We start from the raw sequence: 23,373 nt of genomic DNA, 5'->3' as shown, positions 1-23,373 counted from the left end.
CAAATGCAATTACATGTTGGTCTGATGGAGAAATACCATGAATATATTGAGGGATTTTCAGGTCGAGTAAAAATTTCTCGTTCAGAGCAATGGTTGGTCCACAGCTGTAAAACTAAAATAGATCTAATGCTGGTCTGTAGCTAATGATATTTTGAGGATTAATTGCCACATCTTGTCAAATCTACTTCGACTACGACTACTTAAAGTTCAATGTAAATTTATTCTCAAAGTACATGTATGTCACCATATATAAACCTGAGATTCATTTTCTCATGGGCATACTCCGTAAATTCATAATAGAAAAATAATAATGAAAGACCTTGCCAATTTGGACATTTCAACCTGTATGCAAATGACAACAAACTGTGCAAACACAAAAAGAAAGTGAAAATAAATAAATAACCAATAAATATTGTGTATCCAGAGATACCAGCCACGTGACAGATGCACTGCCACCTGGCTGGTCAGAGGACACACCACATGCCAGTCAACATTTGGTCCCTCCCAACTAATCAATGCACACTTAAATTATTGGTCACCTTAATTGGATTATCTCGCCCAGCCCCATGCTATAAAAGGTGAGACATGTACCTGGCTCGGCCTCTCTTACAGACCACTTCATTGAAGGTAAGTACATTGATTTATGTTTGGGAAGGTCTATCGTTTGTCCTGGTAAGGGAGCCGCAACTATCCAAGGTCAAGGGGGATAGCTGTCGTAGTGCTTTTCCCTTGTTCTTTGTTTGTGTAACTGTACCCTGTCCCCACACCGCTTCCTGTGTATTGTAGTTGCATGTGTTGACCTGACTTCCCCTTTAATAATAAATTCCTTATTATTAAAACTGTGTGTGTCCAGGCCTCTACTGTTGAGACTCAAAGAACCAGTTATTTTCCATCACAACATTTTGAGAACATGAGATAAAGAGTCCTTGAAAATGAGTCTGTAGATTATGGGAACAACAGTTCAGTAATGGGGCGAGTGAAGTTATCCCCTTTGGTTCAAGAGCTTGATGATTGAGGGGTAATAATTATTCCTGAACCTGCTGGTGTGAGTCCTGAGGCTCCTGTACCTTCTTCCTAGTGGAAGTAGCAAGAAGAGAGCATATCCTGGTTGGTGGAGACCCTGATGATGGATGGCAAAGCTTCATGTAGATGTGCTTATTGGAAGGGAGGGCTTTACCCATGATGGACTGGGCTGTTTCCATTACTTTCTGTAGCATTTTCCGTTCAATGGCATTAGTGTTTCCATAGCAGGCTATGATCCAGCCAGTCAATATACTCTCCACTACACATCTATAGAAGTTAGTCAAAGTTTTGGATGTCGTGCCAAAACTCCTAAGGAAGCAGAGGCACTGCTGTACTTTTTGTATTTGCACTTACGTGCAGGGCCCAGGACGAGTTCTCTGAAATAATAACACCAAGGAATTTAAATTTGCTGACCCTCTCCACCTCTGATCCTCCGATGAGGACTGGCTCATGGGCTGATGGGCCTGTATCCCTGCTCGGTAATCTGCTTTGCTACTCCTTCATAATGCTCAGCACTTGCACCAATAATATAATTGAATATCAACAGTAGGGGCTTAGACTCTCTACTGAAGAGACAGAATCTGGCATGAACATTACTTCCCACTTGCCTCACCATGCCTGAATGGTGTCAAAGTGGTGGGGTGCTTGGATCCCAACTTGAATTCGATAACGTGGAACAGGAGCAGAAGCTGATACTATTAGATGGCTGACACACAGACCGAGGTGCATTTATGAGAAAGATGTGACAGGGCTTTGTGGCATTTTAGACATGTGAATGGAAAACTACATAACATGCAGTACAAAGTGGGTCGATGAGTTGTTACCTCCAACAAAAATAGCGCTTAAATGGTGATAAATTGGGAATTGTTGATATACAAAGGGACATCTATGCTTGAAGTTTTATCACAGGAGTAAGGAGTTTTAAGGACAGTTATACGCTGGAGTATTGCATGCAGTTTTGGTCACTTTACCTCAAGAAGAGAAATTGCTTCACTCAGAGGAGGTTGAGTCTGTGGAACTCTATACCACAGAGGGCTGTGGAGGTGAAGTCACTGAATATATTGAGAAGACAGATAGACATCTACACGCAAGTATGGAGCGAGAGCGGGAATATGATATGGAGCTCAAAGATCAGCTGTGATCATGTTAAATGGCGGAGCAGGCTTGAGGGGCTGAATGGCCTACTCCTGCTTGTTTTTCTACATTTCTGTGTCTGGATCGGGCAGCCTGCTTCATTTTCAGAGTGGAGCTGATCATTGTGCAGGCATCAAGCAAACTGGCCACTTCAGGCTTTATAATGGAAGAAACGTCAATGATTGAGTCATACATAATGGAAACAGACCCTTCAGCTCAATTGATCTGCACCGACAAAGATGCCCGTCTAAGCTAATCCCACTTCTGATCAAGCAACTGAAGATCTTTGGAACAAAGACTCTGCCCTGGGGAACTCGGGTTGCAATGTGTTACCTCTTAAAGACCATCTTATGTAGTGCAACCACTTTAATGCTTTCCTCTTAACCTCAGTTCTACTAGGGCTTCTTGATGCCATGCTAAGTTGGACGTCAAGGGCGTTCTCTCTCAACTCACCTCTGTACTGAAGCTCTTCGGTCTGTGTTTGGTCCTTTGACTGAAAGATCAGCTCTGTTACCAGCCCCAATAATACTGCTCAGTATATTTGAAGGATTCTGACATTTTCCGTTTTTGTATTGGTGAAGCAGGTTATTGGAGAGCAAGTGTTGTTTGATAACTGTCAATAGCATTTCCATCACTTTGCTCATTCAGAATAGACTGATTAAGCTAAAATTAGCAGGACTGGATATGAAGAGCTTCTTGAGAACAGAACACCTGAGCAATTTTTCACATTTACAGACAGGAGTATTGAGGTTAAAATTTACATCTACAGTAGCCCGTGCTGTCCTCAGATTCTCTGGTCAGGTTCAGATTTACATTTAGATGTACTTATTTATCATGTGTATGTGGAAACATACAGTGAAATGTGTTATTTGTGTTAACAACCAACACATCCAAAGATGCCCTAGGGGCAGCTCGCAAGTGTCTCCAACATAGAACACTCACGTTACTCAACAGAGAACAACAAAACAGAACATACCAAGTAACCAAGCCCTGTTCCTTTCTCCCTCTGAACGTACAAACGCAGTCCTCTAAACCCAGGATAAGTAATTTCCTTCGGTCTCCAGTGGATTCACAGCAATCTCACAGAAATTCGCAGATCCAGGCTCTGGCCATTGGTCCTCGACTTCTGGACTTATGATCAACATTTGGGCCTTAATCCAGACCATCGATTGGCCTTTGCACCTTCATCTGGATCCCTGATCAACCTTCGTGCTTCGATCTGAACTCCTGATGGACCCTTAACCCTCGAGTCGGGATCAGTCAGTCTTCATTCATCAATCTGGATTCCCAATCAACCACCCATTGTCGATCTGCATCCCTGATTGCCCCTGGGATTTTGATCTGGACCTCCGATCAGGCCTCAAACCAGATCTATGATCAACGCTTGGGCCTCGATCTGAACCTCCAATCCATCTTAGAGCCTCGATCCCGACTTCTGATCCACCTTCAGGCCCCGATCTGAACCTCCAATCCACCGTCAGGCCCTGATCTGGATGTAAGATCCACCTTCAGTCTCTAATCCAAACCTCTGATCTATCTTCGGGCCCCGATCCGGATGTACAGTTCACCTTTGGGCCTTGATCCAGACGTCCAATCCACCTTCAGGGCCCCGATCCAGACTCTCGATTATCGATCCCAACCTCCGATTGATCCTTGGGTCTCAATCCAGACCTCTGATCCACATTCAGGCTTTGATCCAGACCTCTAATCAACCTTTTGTACTCAATCCACACATCCTCGATCCAGACCTCTGAGCAACCTTACTGTGGTTATCCATTCAACCTCCAGACCATGGATCGAGCTCCAGGCTCTGATCCACATGAAGATTGCTCAGAGGTTGGATCAAGGCCCAAATGTTGATTAGAGGTCTGGATCGAGGCCTGAAGGTCAATAGATGGTCCGGATCTGAGCTTGAGGATCGATCGGAACACCTGATTGAAGGTCAGATAGACACCTGATCATCGAATGGAGTTCTGGATTACCTAATGGTCGACGGTGGTCCGGATTGAGGCCTGAATGTGTATAGGAGGTCGAATTGAGGCCCAAGGATCGATAGATAGATAGATACTTTATTCATCCCCATGGGGAAATTCAACATTTTTTCCAATGTCCCATACATTTGTTGTAGCAAAACTAATTACGGTACATACAATACTTAACTCAGTAAAAATATGATATGCCTCTAAATCACTCTCTCAAAAAGCATTAATAATAGCTTTTAAAAAGTTCTTAAGTAGTTTACTTAAATACATTAAATACAATCAACCCCGGCACTTTAACATATCTTACTCATTGGACATTGGAGGTCCAGATCGAGAATTGAGGGCTGATTGGAGCTCAGGTTCAAAACCTGAAGGTCAACTCAGGCCAATTGGAGGGCCAGATCAAGGCCTGAGTGCTAACCAGAGGTCTGGATCAAGGCTTGAGGATCAATTGGAGACCAGAACAAGGCCCTGAGGCTGATTGGAGGTCCAGACTGAAGTTCAATGGTCGATCGCAGGTCTGAACTGAGCCCCAGGGGTCAATTGAAGCCCAAAGGTAGATTGGAGGTCCGCTTCGAGGCCCAATGGTCGTTTGGATGTCTGGATCATGCTTGAAGATCAATCGGTGCTCCAGATCGAGACTTGAATATGCCTCGATCTGGACCTCCAATTGGCCTTTCTGCCTCAATGCAGACCTCTGGTCAACCTTTGGGCTTCGATCAACACCCAGTCCTCGATCCAGAACTTGGATTGACATTCAGACCTTTGGGCCTTGATCTAGACTACTGAGTGCCCTTCTGGCTTCGATCCAGATCTCCAAACAAGCATCAGGCTTCAGTCAAGACATCCAATTGACCATGGAGCCTCTGATCACCTCCTCCCCCCACCGCCCCAGGCCTCTATCCTGAGCTCCGATTGATCGTCAGGCCTCGCTCAACCCCTGAGTCATAATCCCAGCTCTGATCCCCATTCCGGGACTTGATCTGGACCTCTAATTGACCCTTGGCATTCAATCCACATTCAGGCCTTGATCTGGACCGATTGACCATATGGACCTCTGATCATCCCCCCCCCCGGGCCTCAATCCAAACCTCCAACCCATCCTCAGGCCTTGATGTGGCCCTCTGAGTGACTTTCCGTCTTCAGCCCACCCCTGGGCTTCAATCCAGGGCTCTGCTCGACCATCAAGCCTCGAACCAGATCTCTGTTTGATCATTGGGTCTCGATCCGAACCTCCGATTGACCTCTGATCAACCCCTCCCCCATCCCCTGGGCCTCGACCCAGAGCTCCAATTGATCTCAGGCCTCGATCAACTCTCGAGTCACTATCCCATCTCTAATCCATGTTCGGGCCTTCGATTGACCGTTGGAACTTAATCCACATTCTAACCTCAATCTGGACCTTTGTTTGATTATTGGACTTCAGTTGACCTTGAACTTTGATCCAGAGCACCACTTGACCATCAGGCCTCAATCTGGACCTCCATTTGACCATTGGGTCCTGATCTGGACCTCTGATCAGCCCCCAGGCCTTGATCCAGAGCCTCCGATCAGCCAGAGTCGACCATCAGGTTTTGATCCAGATCTCCAATCAACCCTTGAGTTTCAATCTTAAACTCTAATCCAAATTCAGACCTCAATCCTGACCTCTGATCTGCCTTCAGGCCTCAATCTAGACTTCAGTTTGACCTTCTGGCCTTGAAGTGAACCTCCATGTGACCTTCGGGCCTTGATCCAGATCTCCAATCAATCAGCCCGAGTCAACGTTTGGTTTTCGATCCGGACATCCGGTCAACCCTCAAGTCTCGATTCCGAGCCCTAATCTATATTCAGACCTCATCTGAACTTCCAAGCAACCCTCAGGCCTAAATCCGGACCACCGATCCACATTTGGACATCAGTCCTGACCTGCAATCCATCTTCAGGCCTCAATCTGAACCTCCAATGAACTCTTCGGCCTTGATTGGACTGTCAACTTTCACGTTTTGCTCCTGATCTCTGATCAACCGTCGACTTTTGATCCCGAGCTCTGATCCACGCTTGGGCCTTGATCAGAACTTCCATTCAATCCTTGACCCTCAATTTGGATCTCCGATCCACTTTCAAGCTTTGATCCAGACCACCGGTCGACCTTTGGTCCTTGATGCAGATCTCCGATGAAACTTCAGGCTTTGATCCGGACCTTCAATCAACACCTAGGCCTCAAACTGGATCTCCAATCAACGCCCAGACTTCGGATTGAACTTCAGGGCTCAATCCCGACCTCTGATCAGCATTCAGGCCTCAATGCGGACCTCCAATAGATCTTTCAGCTCCTGTTGACCCTCAAGCCTCGATCCAGTGCTCTGGTCAGCCCGAGCTGACCTTTGGATTTAAAACCAGAGCTCTAATCAATCCTCGGGCCTCAATTCCAACCTCTGATCAACCCTCGAATCTTAATGCCAAGTTCTGATCCACGTTCCAAACCTCCGATCGACCTTCAAGCCTCAATCCAGACCTCCGATTGGCCTTTAGGCATCGATCCAGGCCTCCAACCAGCCTGAGTCAACCTTCAAGCTTTGATCCCAACCTTCGATCAACCTTCGATCAACCTTCGAGTCTCGACTCCAGGTTCTAGTCCAAATTCAAACCTCAATCGACTTCTGTTCCACCTTCATGCCTCAATCTGGACTGCTATTTGACCTTCTAGCCTTGAAATTAGACCTCCATTCGACCTTCCAAACTCAATCTGTATCTCCGATTGACCATCAAGTCTCAATCTCGTGGACTAATCCACAATCCGACCCTCTAATTGACCCTCGAGCCTAAATCCAGACCTCTGATCCACATTTGGACCTTGATCCTGATCTCCGATATACCTTCGGGCCTAAGTCTGATTCTCTGATTGACCATTGGGCTTTGATCCGGACCTCCGAACGACCTTTGGGCCTCGATCCAGAGCTCCACTCAGCCCAAACTGACCTTTGGATTTCAATCCAGAGCTCGGGCCTCAATTCTGACCTCGATCAACCCGAGTTTCGATCTGTGTTCAGGCCTAAATCCAGACCTCTGATTGACCTTCAGGCCATGATCCAGTCCTCTGAGCAACCTTCAGGCTTTGATCCAGACCTCTGATCAACTCTCGGGCCTCAATCCAGACTTCCAATTCACATTCAGGCTTCGATAGAGACCAATTGACCCTCAGACGTTGATCTCAACCTCCAATATATCCTGGAGCCTCGATCATGACTTCTGATCCATCTTTGGGCCTTGATCAGGACATCCAATTGGCCTTCAGGCTTTGATCCAGATGTCTGATTGGCCTTCAAGCCTCCAATCTACATTCGGGCCTCAATCCAGACCTCCGATTGGACTTTCTGCCTTGAGAGGGACCTTCAGTCGACTTCTGTGGCTTGATCAGGTCTCGATCTGGACCTCTGAGCAACCTTCAGGCATTGATCTGGACCTCAAATCAACCCTCAGACCTTGATCCACCTTCAGATCTCGAGTTCCAGCTGGCCTTTATTCTTCAACCCGGACCACCGATTGGCCGTTGACCCTCGAACCAGAACTCTGATTGACCCTCTGGCCTCCTTCCTATGGACCACTCCAAGCAGCAGAAACCTGTTGGGAAGCAGACTGAACAGCTTGTGTTAGTTTTACACAATAATCAACTAACCTATCTGACTTAACATATTTATCAGCCTCCCCGAGGTTGAGAGTTCTCAGTAGTGACATGGGGTGCTGCGCCACCACCTCAAATAGACTCAGTTTTGTTTTCCTGTTTGAGGTTGCCCTGATGTTGCATTAAACCAAAGAAAGAGCTGGAGGCCATGGTACCCCTTCCTCGTGATTCAGTCAGCCGTTGTTTGATGATGCCATTCATTCTTTCAACTTGTCTTGATGACTGGATAATGTCGACAATGAAAGACCATTCCATGTTCATCACTTGACATAATTCTTGACAAACATTTCCAGTGAAATGTGTTCCCTGGTCAGAGTCAATGAGGCATGGCCATCCCCATCTTGGCGTATAGTCCTTAATCAGAGTGATGACTGTATCTGTGGCAGTATCTTCCCTGCTGGGATGGCTTCCACCCATTCTGAAAATTAACGCACTATTATTAAGACATTTGAATATCTGAGGCACTTTGGTAATGTAGTCCACTTGTAGATGTAAAACTGGACCATGTGGGGCAGGAATACTTAGTTGAGTTAGCTTCTCTGTTGTTCCAGGGTTTGTTTTCTGGCATGTCATACATCTCTGAACTGTTTGTTGAATTTGCATCCTTATCTTTGGATTCCACCACCACTGGGAGAATGTGTGTTAAGGGGTGTATCTGCTGTGCCAGGTAAGGAAGCAGCTCAACTGGGGCCACCAGTCTGTGCCATATCTCCATACTCCATCGTCATTCATTAGTCCATCATTTTCCATCCAGTGCCACTTTCTTCATTTGAGCACTGATCTTGCGTTTCTTGACTATCTTACACATTCATCTGTGACACAGTGTTTAATTTGGTTTCCATGGTTTCAGTTATTGGGTTTTCTTCCATTTCTTCAATTTTGTTTATTCCTTACTTTGCTGCCCTTTTTACAGTTTTGTCTGTGAATTATTTCCACTGTTTTCCATTGTGGCTATTTTAGAGTGACCTTTACATTTTAATACTGTAACTTCTGATAGTAGTTGCATGGCTTCCATGAGTTCTTGTACCAGTTCACCATTCATGACTGGAGTTCCCACGGCTGTAAGAAATCCTCTGTCTCCATAAATTTCCAAAGTCATGAACAACTCCTAAACCATATCAAGAATAAGTGTAGATGTTAGCTGATCTTCCTTCTACTGGCTTACAGGCTTCAATCAAAGTTTTCAGTTCTGCCCTTTGTGCAGAGGTGCCAGGAGCCATGCTCCCAGAGGACATCACTTCATTTTCTGTGACAACAGCCCAACCAGCCATTCGAATTCCTCCCACAATGGTTGAGGAGTCTTTAACATACAGAACCAGATCTGAGTTCTACAAAGGCTCTTCTTTATGGTAACTTGCATCTTCTTGGCATGTTATGGTTCTTGCAGTCATGATCATCATAGTCCTCCATGTCCACTGACAACATTGTGGCTGGATTTGCAGGACTTGCTCGTTGGATGATGATATTAGGCGCTTCAAGAACAGTGAACCACTTGGACCACCAAAAGCTGTCACTTGAGAAACCCTGTTTGTAGTCAGTAAAGTGTATACTGAGTGTGGACGTCGGACAGTTAAAGTCTGTTCTAACATGATGTTAGAAACAGTCCTGACTGCCAAATAAATTGCTTGCAACGCTTGTAGGCGTGAACCTCATCCTAATGCTACATTGTCCAACTTGGCAGAGTAATATCCAAAAGGATGCCGTTGGACTTCATGTTCTTCAGTTAAAACTGTTGCCATGAAGCCACATACAGGGTAAATGGTCTTCCCACATACAGGGTAAATGGTCTTCCCACATACAGGGTAAATGGTCTTCCCACATACAGGGTAAATGGTCTTCCCACATACAGGGTAAATGGGCTTCCCACATACAGGGTAAATGGGCTTCCCACATACAGGGTAAATGGTCTTCCCACATACAGGGTAAATGGTCTTCCCACATACAGGGTAAACAGTCTTCCCACATACAGGGTAAATGGTCTTCCCACATACAGGGTAAATGGTCTTCCCACATACAGGGTAAATGGTCTTCCCACATCAGGGATTCCTAATGCAGGTGCACTTAGTATCAACTTCAAGGCTTGAAAAAGCGTCAATCTGTTCTTCATTAAGAGTCACAGAATCGTGGGAATGCTTGCTGCCTTTCAGCAGACCAGTGAGGGGTTGAGCAATTTCAGCATATGAATCGACCCATGCTCTGTTGTGGTTACACAAACCCAGAGATGATTGAAGTGGTTGGACTGTTGTAGGTGGTGGTGCTGATGTAACGGCCTTTGTACTATCTTCAATGATTTCTCATTTGTCTTGGCAGATTTTCTGTCCCAAGTTGATCAATTCCTCTTGTTGCATTTGTGCCTTGTCCAAATTTGTATTGTACCCCTTGGGCACTAGATAATCGAGCAGCCAGAGTACATCACGTTCATGCTGATCTGCAGTCTCGGAGGCAATTAGGATATCATCCACATGTTGTATGATAGTTGAGTCAGTACCCGGAAAGTCTCATAGATGTTATCTCAACACCATTTGGTAGACACTGGGACTATTGTGAAGTCACTGTGGTAGCCTTGTCTACTAAAATTGTTGACCATCAACTGTAAAAGCCAACCATGGTTGACATTAATGGCCAGTGGTACCAACCAGAAACCATTGGCCATATCAATAACTGTAAACCTCTTATGTGATAGATCCAGGGTTTTGAAGATAGTTGATGGATTTGCCACCATACATTGATTGGCAATCTTGTGATCACTGTCAGTCTCCAAGTGCCATTCACCATCTTGACAGGCCAGTTTGATGGACTGTGTGCCTTGACAAGAATTCCTCGCTTCTCCAGCCGATTGACAATAGGTATGATGTCTTCTATAGAAGTTTTGCTTAGAGGATATTGCTTGGTACTAGGTGGCATCTTCCCTGTAAACTTGACAGGATCCATCTCTGACAAGCTACAATTGTTTTTGTCTTGTGACCATATAGGATAGCTGTTTAATTTAGATTGTTCCAACTGCATAAGGTTCCAGATAATTTTACTTTCCATGAATTCAAGAGTGGAGTTTAAAGACAATAGACAATAGGTGCAAAAGTAGACCATTTGGCGCTTCAAGCCTGCACCGCCATTTTGAGATCATAGCTGATTAATTCCTATCAATACCCGGTTCCTGCCTTGTCCCCATATCCCTTGATTCCCCTATCCATAAGATACCTATCTAGCTCCTTCTTGAAAGTCAATAGGTTATCTATTTCGAGAAGAGTTGTAAGATGTCTCCCACCCAGAATTGTATTTCTTCTAGGTGAGGACCAAATTGTGCTTCAACTGGTCTGCTTTAGGTTAGCTCAGTCGTCTTTCCTCCAGCACCATGTGCGGATGTTCAGGTGCTAGTAAACAGCACATTGCATTTTTGGGCAAGAGCTTCCTTTATGGAAGTTAGTTCTGCTCCTGCATCCAGTAAGAATTCAACACACTCATCTCCAATTAGTAAGTTAGCATATAAGCTGTCTGAGTTTTGCTCTACCACTGCAGACAAAGGCTGCAGGGCCAGGCCTAGTCATCATTACAACTTTGACAATAAGTCTTCTACATCTGCAATTGTAGCTTCAAATTGTACCATCTGATCAATGTTCTCCTTCCCTTGTGAGGTAGGGTGTGGAGCTTGCTGTTGAGGTTGCTGATGAGCTTGTGGTGACGTTGACTTCTTATGCCAACAAGATCTAGCCCAAAGTCCGCTTCTACCACAGAATGTGTATATTATTTTATTACCTTGAGGCTGCATCCCAGGCGGAGATTGCTGTGAATTTCAATTCCTCTTGCTCTGTTGGTTAGCAGGTGTAGACCGTTGACTCATCTGTCCTGATCTTATTCAGACTTTGATATCTTGCTCCACTTGTTTGGTAGCTTGTGCCAGGTCACTGGAGGAAATGGTAGTTTCACTCCAATTTGCTTTTGTTTGCTTCACCATTGTGGCAGCATCTGGTTTCAAACCATCCATGAAGGTTGACTTGAGAGAGCCATTTGTGGGTTCTTCTATATTATCTTCAGATTTTGCTTGATCTCCTGAGTAGCTGATCCAAACTATCTTATACTGGTCTTGATATTCAGAAACATCATCTAAAGCCTTTTTGTTTGCATCAGTCTGTGTTGGGGATTATCGTTCCGACCACTTCTTGATTGCTTCCCAACCAGATGGTAAATTCTGTTTGTCCTCTCCCATACTATCCTCAATTCGCTGTGTCAACTGGTTTAATTGCTGAGGTATTAGCATGGTAGCTAAAATCTGAATGCCATTTGTATACAGTATATTCTTAATTCATTGAAGTTCAGCCCAAGTCTTTAAGCTTCCTTCATTAGGATGTGGAACTTCCCTAGACCATTTGTCAGTTTTTCTGGATCTAGTGGTTAATGATAAAAGTTCCTGTCTCCTTTCATAACCTCCATCATCAGCCTTGCATGTTTTCACTCGCTTAGTTTATACCGGGGCAAGTTTTGCCATGGCTGCCAGACCAATTACCTCATTACTGTCATCATCACTTAAGCCACTAGGGGTCTCTGTTGAGTCAGTATCCCTTTGCAGTTCTTTGGAATTCCCATGGTGTTGGCTTCCTTCCAGCATGATTGACATCACCATCAACATGGCCCACTGGGCTGGCTGAATCGCCCACCAAGTTGACTGCACTGTCCACCATTGCAGCGCATATTTGCCTCATTTCACTTTGCAGCTCCGAACAGTGCACTTTGACACTTTGCATGCTGTTCTTTCGTCCACTCAGTTAACGTGGAGATTTGCTCCTTAGGTCTCTTCCTGTCTTTTTCATACTGCTCTTTTAGCATGCTCTGTGTTGTTTCCTTTTCTCCCAGTTGGTTAGTTAAATCACTGACCTGCTGACACAGTCCACAGGTTCAATTCCCTAATTTGGCACGTTCACATTTTAAAGCATCTATCGGGTCTTGCAGCTCATTACACTCACACTTGTGTAGCTCTGTTAAAGTCGCTGGCGTCCAAGCTGTCTTCCCAAACACGTCTTTTTGATCTTATTATATATCATTTCAAATTCACTATAAGCCAATCCTCACTAGACTTACCATTGATAGCACATTTCTTACGTATTTCCTTACCAACGGTATCAAGCTTATATATGTCACTTAAGTAAGTGCTGAAGATTTCACTTAACTATTCCCTCCTAGCTGGAAAGCCACTTTGCTTCAAAACTTTAACCATTGTACTAGATGTGATCTTAAGGATTATTCTTCACTTTTAGACATCACCATTATCAAAAATCTCACAACCACATTACAACTATAATATTAGTTTATAACCACAAAGCAAACTTATTTGTCCAATATTTTAGAACTTGTATCGGCCTCTTGTCCAACAACTTATATCAGCCTCTGGGTTTGTCCAATAATTTATACCAGCCCCTAGGTTGAACAACCATGAAAATTTTAATAGGATCTGCTGCAGATAAAATACAGCCTGCCCTCACACTTAAATTCCCGGTAAATGACGTACTAAAGATATTTATTCTCAGACAATTAAGGAAAGGAGAAAGTTGTCTTACCTCTCAGATGTAAGCCTAAAACTTCCTTACTTTGTTCGGTTTTCTTCAAGTAATCGTCCCTGTTCAAGCACCAAATTTTTGGATCTCTGTTATTTTTCTAATCCTTAGGACATGCCCTCGTCTCCTTGCTACTGTAATGCCCCAGTTAATAAATATATATACTTACTGTAACTCACCATTTTCCTTTTCTCTCTATTTCCATGTATTGCAATGTACTGCTGCCATAAAGTTAACGAATTTCACAGCATAATGCCGGTGATATTAAATTAATTCTGATTCTGATTCTTCCAGTGGTCAAGAATGGTGAGGAGTTTTAATGATCGTTTAAAGTATAAACAAACATACAAATATGAAGCAAACAAAGTGAAAGCTGAGAAGCAATGCAGGGATTCAATGAAAAGCAAAGATAGAGAAGGCAAAAAGATGGCGCCTCTGAAAAATGCATCACCTTTATAATTGAGTTAGAGAAATTCCTTCAAAAAGAATAAACCAATCAACAGTCGCACAATTACATCACGTGGGTAATGTGCTAACATTTAGCCAATGAAAAACGAGAATGCTGATAAACCATTATGTAACTGCTCTGCCACTTTCTGCCAATGAAGTGGGGACAAACTATCACTTATTGTGAAAAATACTTGAGTTTGTTTAAAAAAAAATGTACAAATGATTAAACTACAATTTTAATCTTGCATTAATTCAGCTAGTATCTTATAAAAGTAATAAAAAAACATTGGATTTCAATAATCCTGACCCCCAGATCCACCTATGGACCGCAATCCAGTTCTCCAATTGGCCTTCGTGCTTCAATCTCGACCTCCGAATAACTCTCAAGCCTCAATCCGGACCTCTGATCAACCTTCGGGCTTCGATCCCAATCTCCGATCCACCTTTGGGCCTTGATCCAGACTTCCAATGGCCTTCGGACCACGATCCAGATCTCAGATTGTCCTTTGGGCCTCGATCCAGACCTCCAATTGACCCTTGGGTCTCAATCCCAACTCTCCACTTGGCCTAAGGGCTTCAATCTGGACCTGCAGCTGGCCTTCGATATGGACCTCCGATCGATCCTCAGGCCTCGAACCCGATCTCCAATTGGCATTCGGGCCTCTGCACAACTCTCCGATCGACTCTCAGGCATCGAATCCAACCTCCAGTCGGCATTCAGGCCTCAATGCAGACTTCTGATTGAACCCTGGGCCTCAATCCGAACCTTTGATTGACACCCCCGGCCTCGATCCGGACCTCCAGGTTTAAATTTCTTGGTGTTACCATGTTGTCCTGGGCCCAGCACATAAATGCAATTATGTACAGCAATGCCTCTACTACTTTAGGAGTTTGCAAAGATTCAACATGACACCTAAAACTTAGACACCTAAAAGGTAGTGGATATGGCCCATTCGGAGGTCCAGAGCAAGGCCTGAGGGTCAATCAAAGGTTGGGATCCAGCATCACCTGTGCTGATGCAGGTTGTGGAAGAGATGTTGTTGCCAATCCAAACTTGCATCTTCTCTGCACCCCTTGCTCTTGTAAGCAAGTTAGAGCAGATCCAAGTTGCTCTCACAAATGTTCCCTCAATCCTACATCTCAAACTTTGTCACAGATCAGTGAGCCCTCTGGTCTCTCTTGCAAAGTTACAATTTGCACTAGCAACCCGAGTTCTGCCAATTATATGTCAAATGTTTCCCACTCACGATGTTTTTTCCTTGAAAAGCTTAAATTTGCCCTGCTTCAATTCTTGTAGAGCTGGAGTAGTTCTGAAAAGCTTTTAGAGCCTGCAGCTGTTTGGTCTACAAAGCAAGCAGCATCTTGCATCTTACTTGGCAGACCAAACAGCTGCAACTGCATTTTTGTTTCCATGGTGTTAAAACAATAATGAGGAAATTCATCCATTTAGGAAGTTGCTTGCTTCAGCTTTATCTGCTCCATCCTTGAATTCTCAGGTTTTCTTTCATTAGGTAATATACCATTTCTGGTATTTCCATTTAATGGCTGGGCATTTACCATCAGCTACCTAACTAGAGTTATTTAGTATAACTAGAGTTATACCCTATCCAGTCAAAGGATAGGGTCCCTGTAGGAAATGAATCCAAACCTTTCTGAATCTTGCCATGAATCCTGTTGTCCAACAGCAAATCCGTGCTACTTTATATAGCACGCCTAAGCATTGTTCTGACACCATGTTATGTAGTACCCAGTGGGTGTCCTTGCCTTAAATAAAATACTTTTTATCATGTTAGCAAGTTGAATTATATGCTATTTCTAAGCAAGTCACAACCACCTTCCATCTTGACAGCATCTGCTGAACTGCAAATACTTAAAGTTCAAAGTAAATTTGTTATTAGAGTGAATATATGTCACTGTATACAATCCTGAGATTCATTTTCTTGTGGGCATGCTCAATAAATCCATAATGGAACAATAACCATAACAGAATCGATGAAGGACTGCACCAACTTGGGTTTCAACCAGTCTGCAGAAAACAACAAACTGAAAATACAAAAATAAAGAAATAATAATAAGATATAAACATTGAGAACTGGAGATGAAGAGTCCTTGTGAGTCTATTGGTTGTGGGAACTGTCTAGTGAAGTTGAGCGAAGTTATCCCCTTTGGTCCAAGAGCCTGATGGTTGAGGGGTAATAGTTGTTCCTGAACCTGGTGGTGTGAGACCTGAGGCTGCTGTACTTTCTTTCTGATGGCAGCAGTGAGGAGAGAGCATGGCCTAGGTGGGGGTGGGGGGGGGGGTCCCTGATGATGGATACTTCTTTCCTGTGATAACACCATGTAGATGTGCTCAGTGGTGGGGAGGGTTTTACCCAAAATGGACTGGGCCAAATGCACTACTTTTTGCAGGACTTTCTGTTCAAGGGCATTGGTGTTTCCCTAACAGGCTGCCATGCAGCCAGTCAATATACTCTCCATCACAATCTATAGAACTGTTGCATTACTATGAGATGGCAGCACATGTCTTGCAGGAAGGGAGCTGTGGACAAAGATACTGAGAGAGGGTGGTGAAGAAGAAAATGTCACTAAAGAAGCTGAGCAAGGATGGTTCGCCTCAGTCATGTAGTGGATATTATTTATGATTCATTGAGTATCACTTTAAGTGCAGTGATAGGAAGGATTTAAATAGAATACAGGTATTGTGGAAAACAGTGGTGAAAACATGTTGAAAGGCTTTGGGGAGGGCAAAGAAAGCTCTTGCAAACTCTTGGTCCCCTAATGAAGCATTCAGAAGTACATCTGAAGTATAATCACTACTGAATTATTGGAATGGAAGACTCAACACAGCTAATATAAATTGTAGTTTTGCACTGTTAGATATATTAGACTAACAGTTATTTAGAGCGGAATACAATCCGAGCTATAATTGGAATTTAAAACTGTAGTGGAATTATAAAGTTGTAATGGAACACTCTACCAATTAAAGTGGCATTGTGCTAGTAATCATGGTGAAATGTGCTGTTAATTATAATGCAGTACAACTCCAGTGAAATTCAACTACCAGCATGCTGCTAGTGTGTAACCTTGGTGCGTCCACAGATAAACATACATGAGAGTAACAAAGCCGGAACCTGGGCAACTGTTTGGGAATGGCTATAAGGAGATGTCATCAGCGTCTCTGGGCTCATCACCAAAGTAAGAGATCGGTGCTCAAAGACCCTGTTTGTCCGGACGAAGGGTCTCGGCCCGAAACGTCGACAGCACTTCTCCCTATAGATGCTGCCTGACGAAGGGTCTCGGCCCAAAACGTCGACAGCACTTCTCCCTATAGATGCTGCCTGACGAAGGGTCTCGGCCCAAAACGTCGACAGCACTTCTCCCTATAGATGCTGCCTGACGAAGGGTCTCAGCCCGAAACGTCGACAGCACTTCTCCCTATAGATGCTGCCTGACGAAGGGTCTCGGCCCGAAACGTCGACAGCGCTTCTCCCTGTAGATGCTGCCTGACAAAGGGTCTCGGCCCGAAACGTCGACAGCACTTCTCCCTATAGATGCTGCCTGGCCTGCTGCGTTCCACCAGCATTGTGTGTGTGTTGCTTGAATTTCCAGCATCCACGTGTTTGCTGTTTATCTCATACCAGTTTCCGAGGCAACGAGGTCTTTTGAATCAGAGGCATGGCAACATATTCAGCTACCTGTTGGAAGTGTTGATGACAAATCTTATTTGAACAGTGGTCCTCAGGTTGGGCGTGTTCCTGGAGGTTCTTTGGTGCCTCACACTGCCCCTGCCCGACTACGGCTCCATGGTCCCGGTGTACCACCTTTCCAAAGGATGAACCCAGAATGTCCGTCAAATCACTTTCTACACCCACATTCAATTTACTTTCAACCAGTAAGTGAAAATATTGCAAAAAAAAAAAGCAAACGAATGGTTAAACCCTTTCTGACATGCACAGTATATCCTTAGCGAAGCCTGCATGCTGATCTTCAGTTCCTAAATTTTCCAGGGCAATCTCTACCAAGCCCGGGCTCCTGCATTCCTCCTTGAGTCAGAAGCTTGACCAAACATGCAGGCTGAAACTCCCAGTGCAGTGGTAAATCAAAAACAAAACTGCAGGTGCTAGAAATCTCAAAGAAAAATACAAGAGTCATAGAGGCATTGAAAACTACAGCACAGAAACAGGGCATTCAGCCCATCTAGTCTGTGCCAATCCATTTAATCTGCCTATTCCCATCAACCTGCATCTCCCCGCAATCTTCTGAGTTTTAGGGAATAAAGTTCTAACCTATTCAATCTTTCCTTGTAACTCAGGTCCTCCAATCCCGGCAACATCCTTGTAAATTTTCTCTTTACTCTTTTAACCTTATTTATATCTTTCCTGTAGGTAGGTGACCAAATCTGCGCACAATACTCCAGTGAGGCCTCACCAATGTCTTACACAGCTCAGTATAACATCCCATCTCCTGTACTCAATACTTGGATCTATGAAGACTATTGGCCAAAAGCTTTCTTTATGACTCTACCTGTGACACAACTTCCAATGAATTATGGGCCTGTATTCTCAGAACTCCTTGTTCTATTGCGTTTCTCGGTGTCCTACCTCTCACTGTGTACCCTGGCTGGTCCTCCCAAACTGCAACACCTCACACTTCTCTGCATTAAATTCCATCTGCCATTTACCAGCTGGTCCTGATCCTGCTGCTACCTGTGAGTGTCTTCCTCGCATTCCACTACATCCCCAAACTTGGTGCCATTTGCAAATTTGCTGATCCAGTTAACCATATTTTTAACCAGTTCGTTGATATTGATGACAAACAACAATGGACCCAAAACCATTCCACGGGGCACTCCCCTAGTCACAGGTATACAGTCAGAGGCAACCATCTACTACCACTCTCTGGCTTCTCCCGCAAAGCCAATGTCTAATCCAATTTACTACATCATCTTGAACGCTGAGCAACTGAACCTTCTTGACCAACTTTCCATGCAGACCTTATCAAAGGCTTTGCTAAAGTTCATGTAGACAGTATCCACATTGCTGGTAACTTCCTTGAAAAACTCTATAAGATTGGGCAAACACAACTTGCCATGAACAAAGCCACATTGATTATCCCTCACCAGTGCCTATCCAAATGCTCATGTATCCAATCACTTAGGATAACTTCCAATAACTTACCCACTCCTGACGCCAGGCTTACCAGTCTATAATTTCCTGGTTTATTTTTAGAGTCTTTCTTAAACGGCGGAACAACATTAGCCATCCTCCAATCCATTGGTACCTCACCTGTTGTTAAGGATGATTTAAATATCTCTGCTAGGGCCCCTGCAATTTCTGCATTTGCCTCCCACAGGGTCTGAGGGAACACCATGTCAGGTCCCAGGGATTTATCTATCCCGATTTGCCTTGAGACAACAAACTCCTGTCCTCCTCAGTCTATTCGAAGTAAATACAGATGCAAAAAAATCCATCCATAAGATCTCCCCCATTTATTTTAGTTTTACACATGGATCAGTGTCAAAATGGTTGTTGTGATGTGTCTAGTGTGGTAGTGCAGTGGGTAGTGCTTGTCGCTCTCACTTTCAGCTTCCACCGCTGGCCAGCAGACTCGCGAAAAGGAGGGCTGAATGTGTAAGTCTCTCCCTGCCAGTACATAGCCTCTCCAACAGCAAGCCTCATATAGTGCCTCCTTGCTGGTGACACACAGAACCCAAACTCCTTCCGGACTCAGGCCTGAGGACGGGAGGAGGTCTGGCCCATGCACACGTAGCACATAGGCCCACCGGTGCGTGGACATGCCCTGATGCCCGTGAACCAGATCCCCAGCTATGGGTAAATAGCCCCACTGCCTTATAGGCAGCTCTGGGAGAGGCGAAGGCTACGGGAGTAAACCCAGCCAGCAAATCAGGAGCGGAGTCCCTAAGGCATTGTGCGTCATCGAACATCCTTCTAGCAGATCCTGCAGCCAAGCTGGTGCCAAACTCCATAAGCTTTCCTTTGGACTGCACTAGTGTGGCTGAGAGGGAGTTCTTGATGACTGGGTATCTCAGGATGTCCATACCATCCACCCAGGCTTGTGATGATCATCATCACCCATTGTCCTCTGAGAGACAGATGCCAACCACCATGCATGGATTACCACTCTGATCTTCCAGAGGACCTACTCTATCTCTTGCAATCCTTTTCCTCTTAACCTATCTGTAGAAACCCTTAGCATTCTTCTTTACCTTGTCTCCTAGAGCAACCTCATGCCTTCTTTTTGCCCTCCTGATTTCTTTCTTCAGTGTTTTCTTGTATTTCATGTACTCCATAAGCATCTCATTTGTTCCTACCTGCCTATACCAGCTATGCACCTCTTTTTTTCTTTACCAGGGTATCAAATCTCTCAAAAACCAAGGGTCTCTACACCTGTTATCCTTGCCTTTTACTCTGACAGACACATACAAGCTTTGTACTCTCAAAATTTATCTTTTGTAGGCCTCCCACTTACCAAGTTCAGCTTTGACAAAAAGTAGCCAGTCTCAATTTACAACCACAGAACACTACAGCACAGTACAGGCCCTTCAGCCCTCCATGTTGTGCCAACCCATATAATCCTTAAAAAAAAGTACTAAACCCACACTACCCCATAACCCTCCATTTTTCTTTCATCCATGTGCCTGTCCAAGAGGCTCTTAAATACCCCTAATGTTTTAGCCTCCACCACCATCCCTGGCAAGTCATTCCAGGCACTCACAACCCTCTGTGCAAAAAACTTACCCCTGATGTCTCCCCTAAACTTCCCTCCCTTTATTTTGTACTTATGCCCTCAGGTGTTTGCTATTGGTGCCCTGGGAAACAGGTACTGACTATCCACCCTATCTATGCCTCTCATAATCTTGTAGACCTCTATCAAGTCCCCTCTCATTCTTCTACACTCCAAAGAGAAAAGTCCCAGCTCTGTTAACCTTGCTTCATACAACTTGTTCTCCAAACCAGGCAACATCCTGGTAAATCTCCTCTGCACCATCTCCATAGCTTCCACATCCTTCCTATAATGAGGTGACCAGAACTGAACACAATACTCTGTGTGGTCTCACCAGAGATTTGTAGAGCTACAACATGACCTCTCTACTCTTGAACTCAATCCCCCTATTAATGAAGCCTAGCATCCCATAGGCCTTCTTAACTACCCTATCAACCTGTGCATCGACCTTGACGGATGTATGGATTTGAAACCCAAGGTCCCTTTGTTCATCCGTACTCTTAAGTAACTGACCATTAATCCTGTACTCAGTCTTCTGGTTTATCCTTCCAAAATGCATCACCTCACACTTGTCCGGATTGAACTCCATCTGCCATTTTCTGCCCAATTCTGCAGCCTGTCTATATCCTCTTGTAACCTTCGACAACCTACAGCTCCATCCACAACACTTGCCAGATCCTTTCTGATACCATCAAACTTGGCCTTTCTCCAATTTAGAATCTCAACCCGTGGACCAGACCTATCCTTTTCCATAATTATCTAGAAACTAATGGCATTGTGATCACTGGATCCAAAATGTTCCCCTACACAAACTTCTATGTTGGGCCCTTGAAGAATGAATTGGGTGAAATTGTTATGGGAAACAGAGAAATGGCAGAAGAATTTAATAAGTACTTTAGATCTGTCTTCACTAAGGAAGACACAAGCAATCTCCCAGATGTTTGGATGGGCCAAGGACATAGGGTAACAGAGGAAATGAAACAGATTGACATTAGGAAGGAAACGGTGATGAGTAGACTGATGGGACTGAAGGCTGACAAATCCCCAGGTCCAGATGGTCTGCATCCTAGGGTACTAAAGGAGGTGGCCCTGGAAATTGCGGATGCATTGATAATCATTTTTCAATGTTCCTTAGATTCAGGATCAGTTCCTGAGGATTGGAGAATGGCTAATGTTATCCCACTTTTTAAGAAAGGAGGGAGGGAGAAAACAGAGAACTATCGACCTGTCAGCCTGACATCGGTGGTGGGGAAGATGCTAGAGTCCATTATTAAGGATGAAATAGTGGCATATCTAGAAAGCAGTGATAGGATTGGGCCGAGCCAGCATGGATTTACCAAGGGTAAATCATGCTTGACTAATCTGTTGGAGTTTTTCGAGGATGTAACCAGGAAGTTAGACAGGGGAGATCCAGTGGATGTAGTGTACCTCGATTTTCAGAAGGCATTTGATAAGGTCCCACATAGGAGATTGGTGGGTAAAATCAAAGCTCATGGCATTGGGGGGAAGACATTGACATGGATAGAAAACTGGTTGGCAGATAGAAAGCAAAAGGTAGCGGTGAATGGGTGTTTCTTGGAATGGCAGGTGGTGACTAGTGGGGTGCCACAGGGCTCGGTATTGGGACCACAGCTGTTTACGATTTACGTCAACGATTTAGATGAAGGCAAATTTGCTGATGATATTAAGCTGGGTGGCAGTGTGACATGTGATGAGGATGTTAGGAGAATTCAGGGTGACTTGGATAGGCTGGGTGAGTGGGCAGATACTTGGCAGATGATGTTTAATGTGAATAAGTGTGAGGTTATCCACTTTGGGAGTAAGAACAGGAAGGCAGATTATTATCTGAACGGTGTAGAGTTAGGTAAGGGAGAAATACAAAGAGATCTAGGAGTCCTTATTCATCAGTCACTGAAGGTGAATGATCAAGTGCAGCAGGCAGTGAAGAAGGCTAATGGAATGTTGGCCTTTATTACAAAGGGAATTGAGTACAAGAGCAAGGAAATCCTCTTGCATTTGTACAGGGCCCTGGTGAGACCACACCTGGAGTATTGTGTACAGTTTTGGTCTCCAGGGTTAAGGAAGGACATCCTGGCTGTAGAGGAAGTGCAACGTAGATTCACGAGGTTAATTCCTGGGATGTCTGGACTGTCTTACGCAGAGAGGTTAGAGAGACTGGGCTTGTACACGCTGGAATTAAGGAGATTGAGAGGGGATCTGATTGAAACATATAAGATTATTAAGGGATTGGACAAGACAGAGGCAGGAAATATGTTCCAGATGCTGGGAGAGTCCAGTACCAGAGGGCATGGTTTGAGAATAAGGGGTAGGTCATTTATGACAGAGTTAAGGAAAAACTTCTTCTCCCAGAGAGTTGTGAGGGTCTGGAATGCACTGCCTCGGAAAGTAGTGGAGGCCAATTCTCTGGATGGTTTCAAGAAGGAGCTAGATAGGTATCTTATGGATAGGGGAATCAAGGGATATGGGGACAAGGCAGGAACCTGGTATTGATAGTAGATAATCAGCCATGATCTCAAAATGGCAGTGCAGGCTCGAAGGGCCGAATGGTCTACTTCTGCACCTATTGTCTATTGTCTATCACCTGGTTAGTCTTATTCCCTAATAGCAGATCAAATATTGCACTCCCTGCGACCTCTCTACAAAGTTGTTCCTTTAAATCCCAAAGATTGTTCGGTGATTTGTAATACAGACCCGTTAATGTGGTCATATCTTCCTTATTCCTCAGTTCCACCCATAAAACCTCATTAGACAAGTTCTCCAGTCTGGCCTGACGAGGCACCGCTGTGACATTTTTCCTGACTAGTTACAC

This window comes from Hemitrygon akajei, chromosome 3 (assembly GCF_048418815.1).
Source record: "Hemitrygon akajei chromosome 3, sHemAka1.3, whole genome shotgun sequence".
Taxonomy (NCBI): domain Eukaryota; kingdom Metazoa; phylum Chordata; class Chondrichthyes; order Myliobatiformes; family Dasyatidae; genus Hemitrygon; species Hemitrygon akajei.
Note: the sequence above shows the minus strand (reverse complement) of the source record.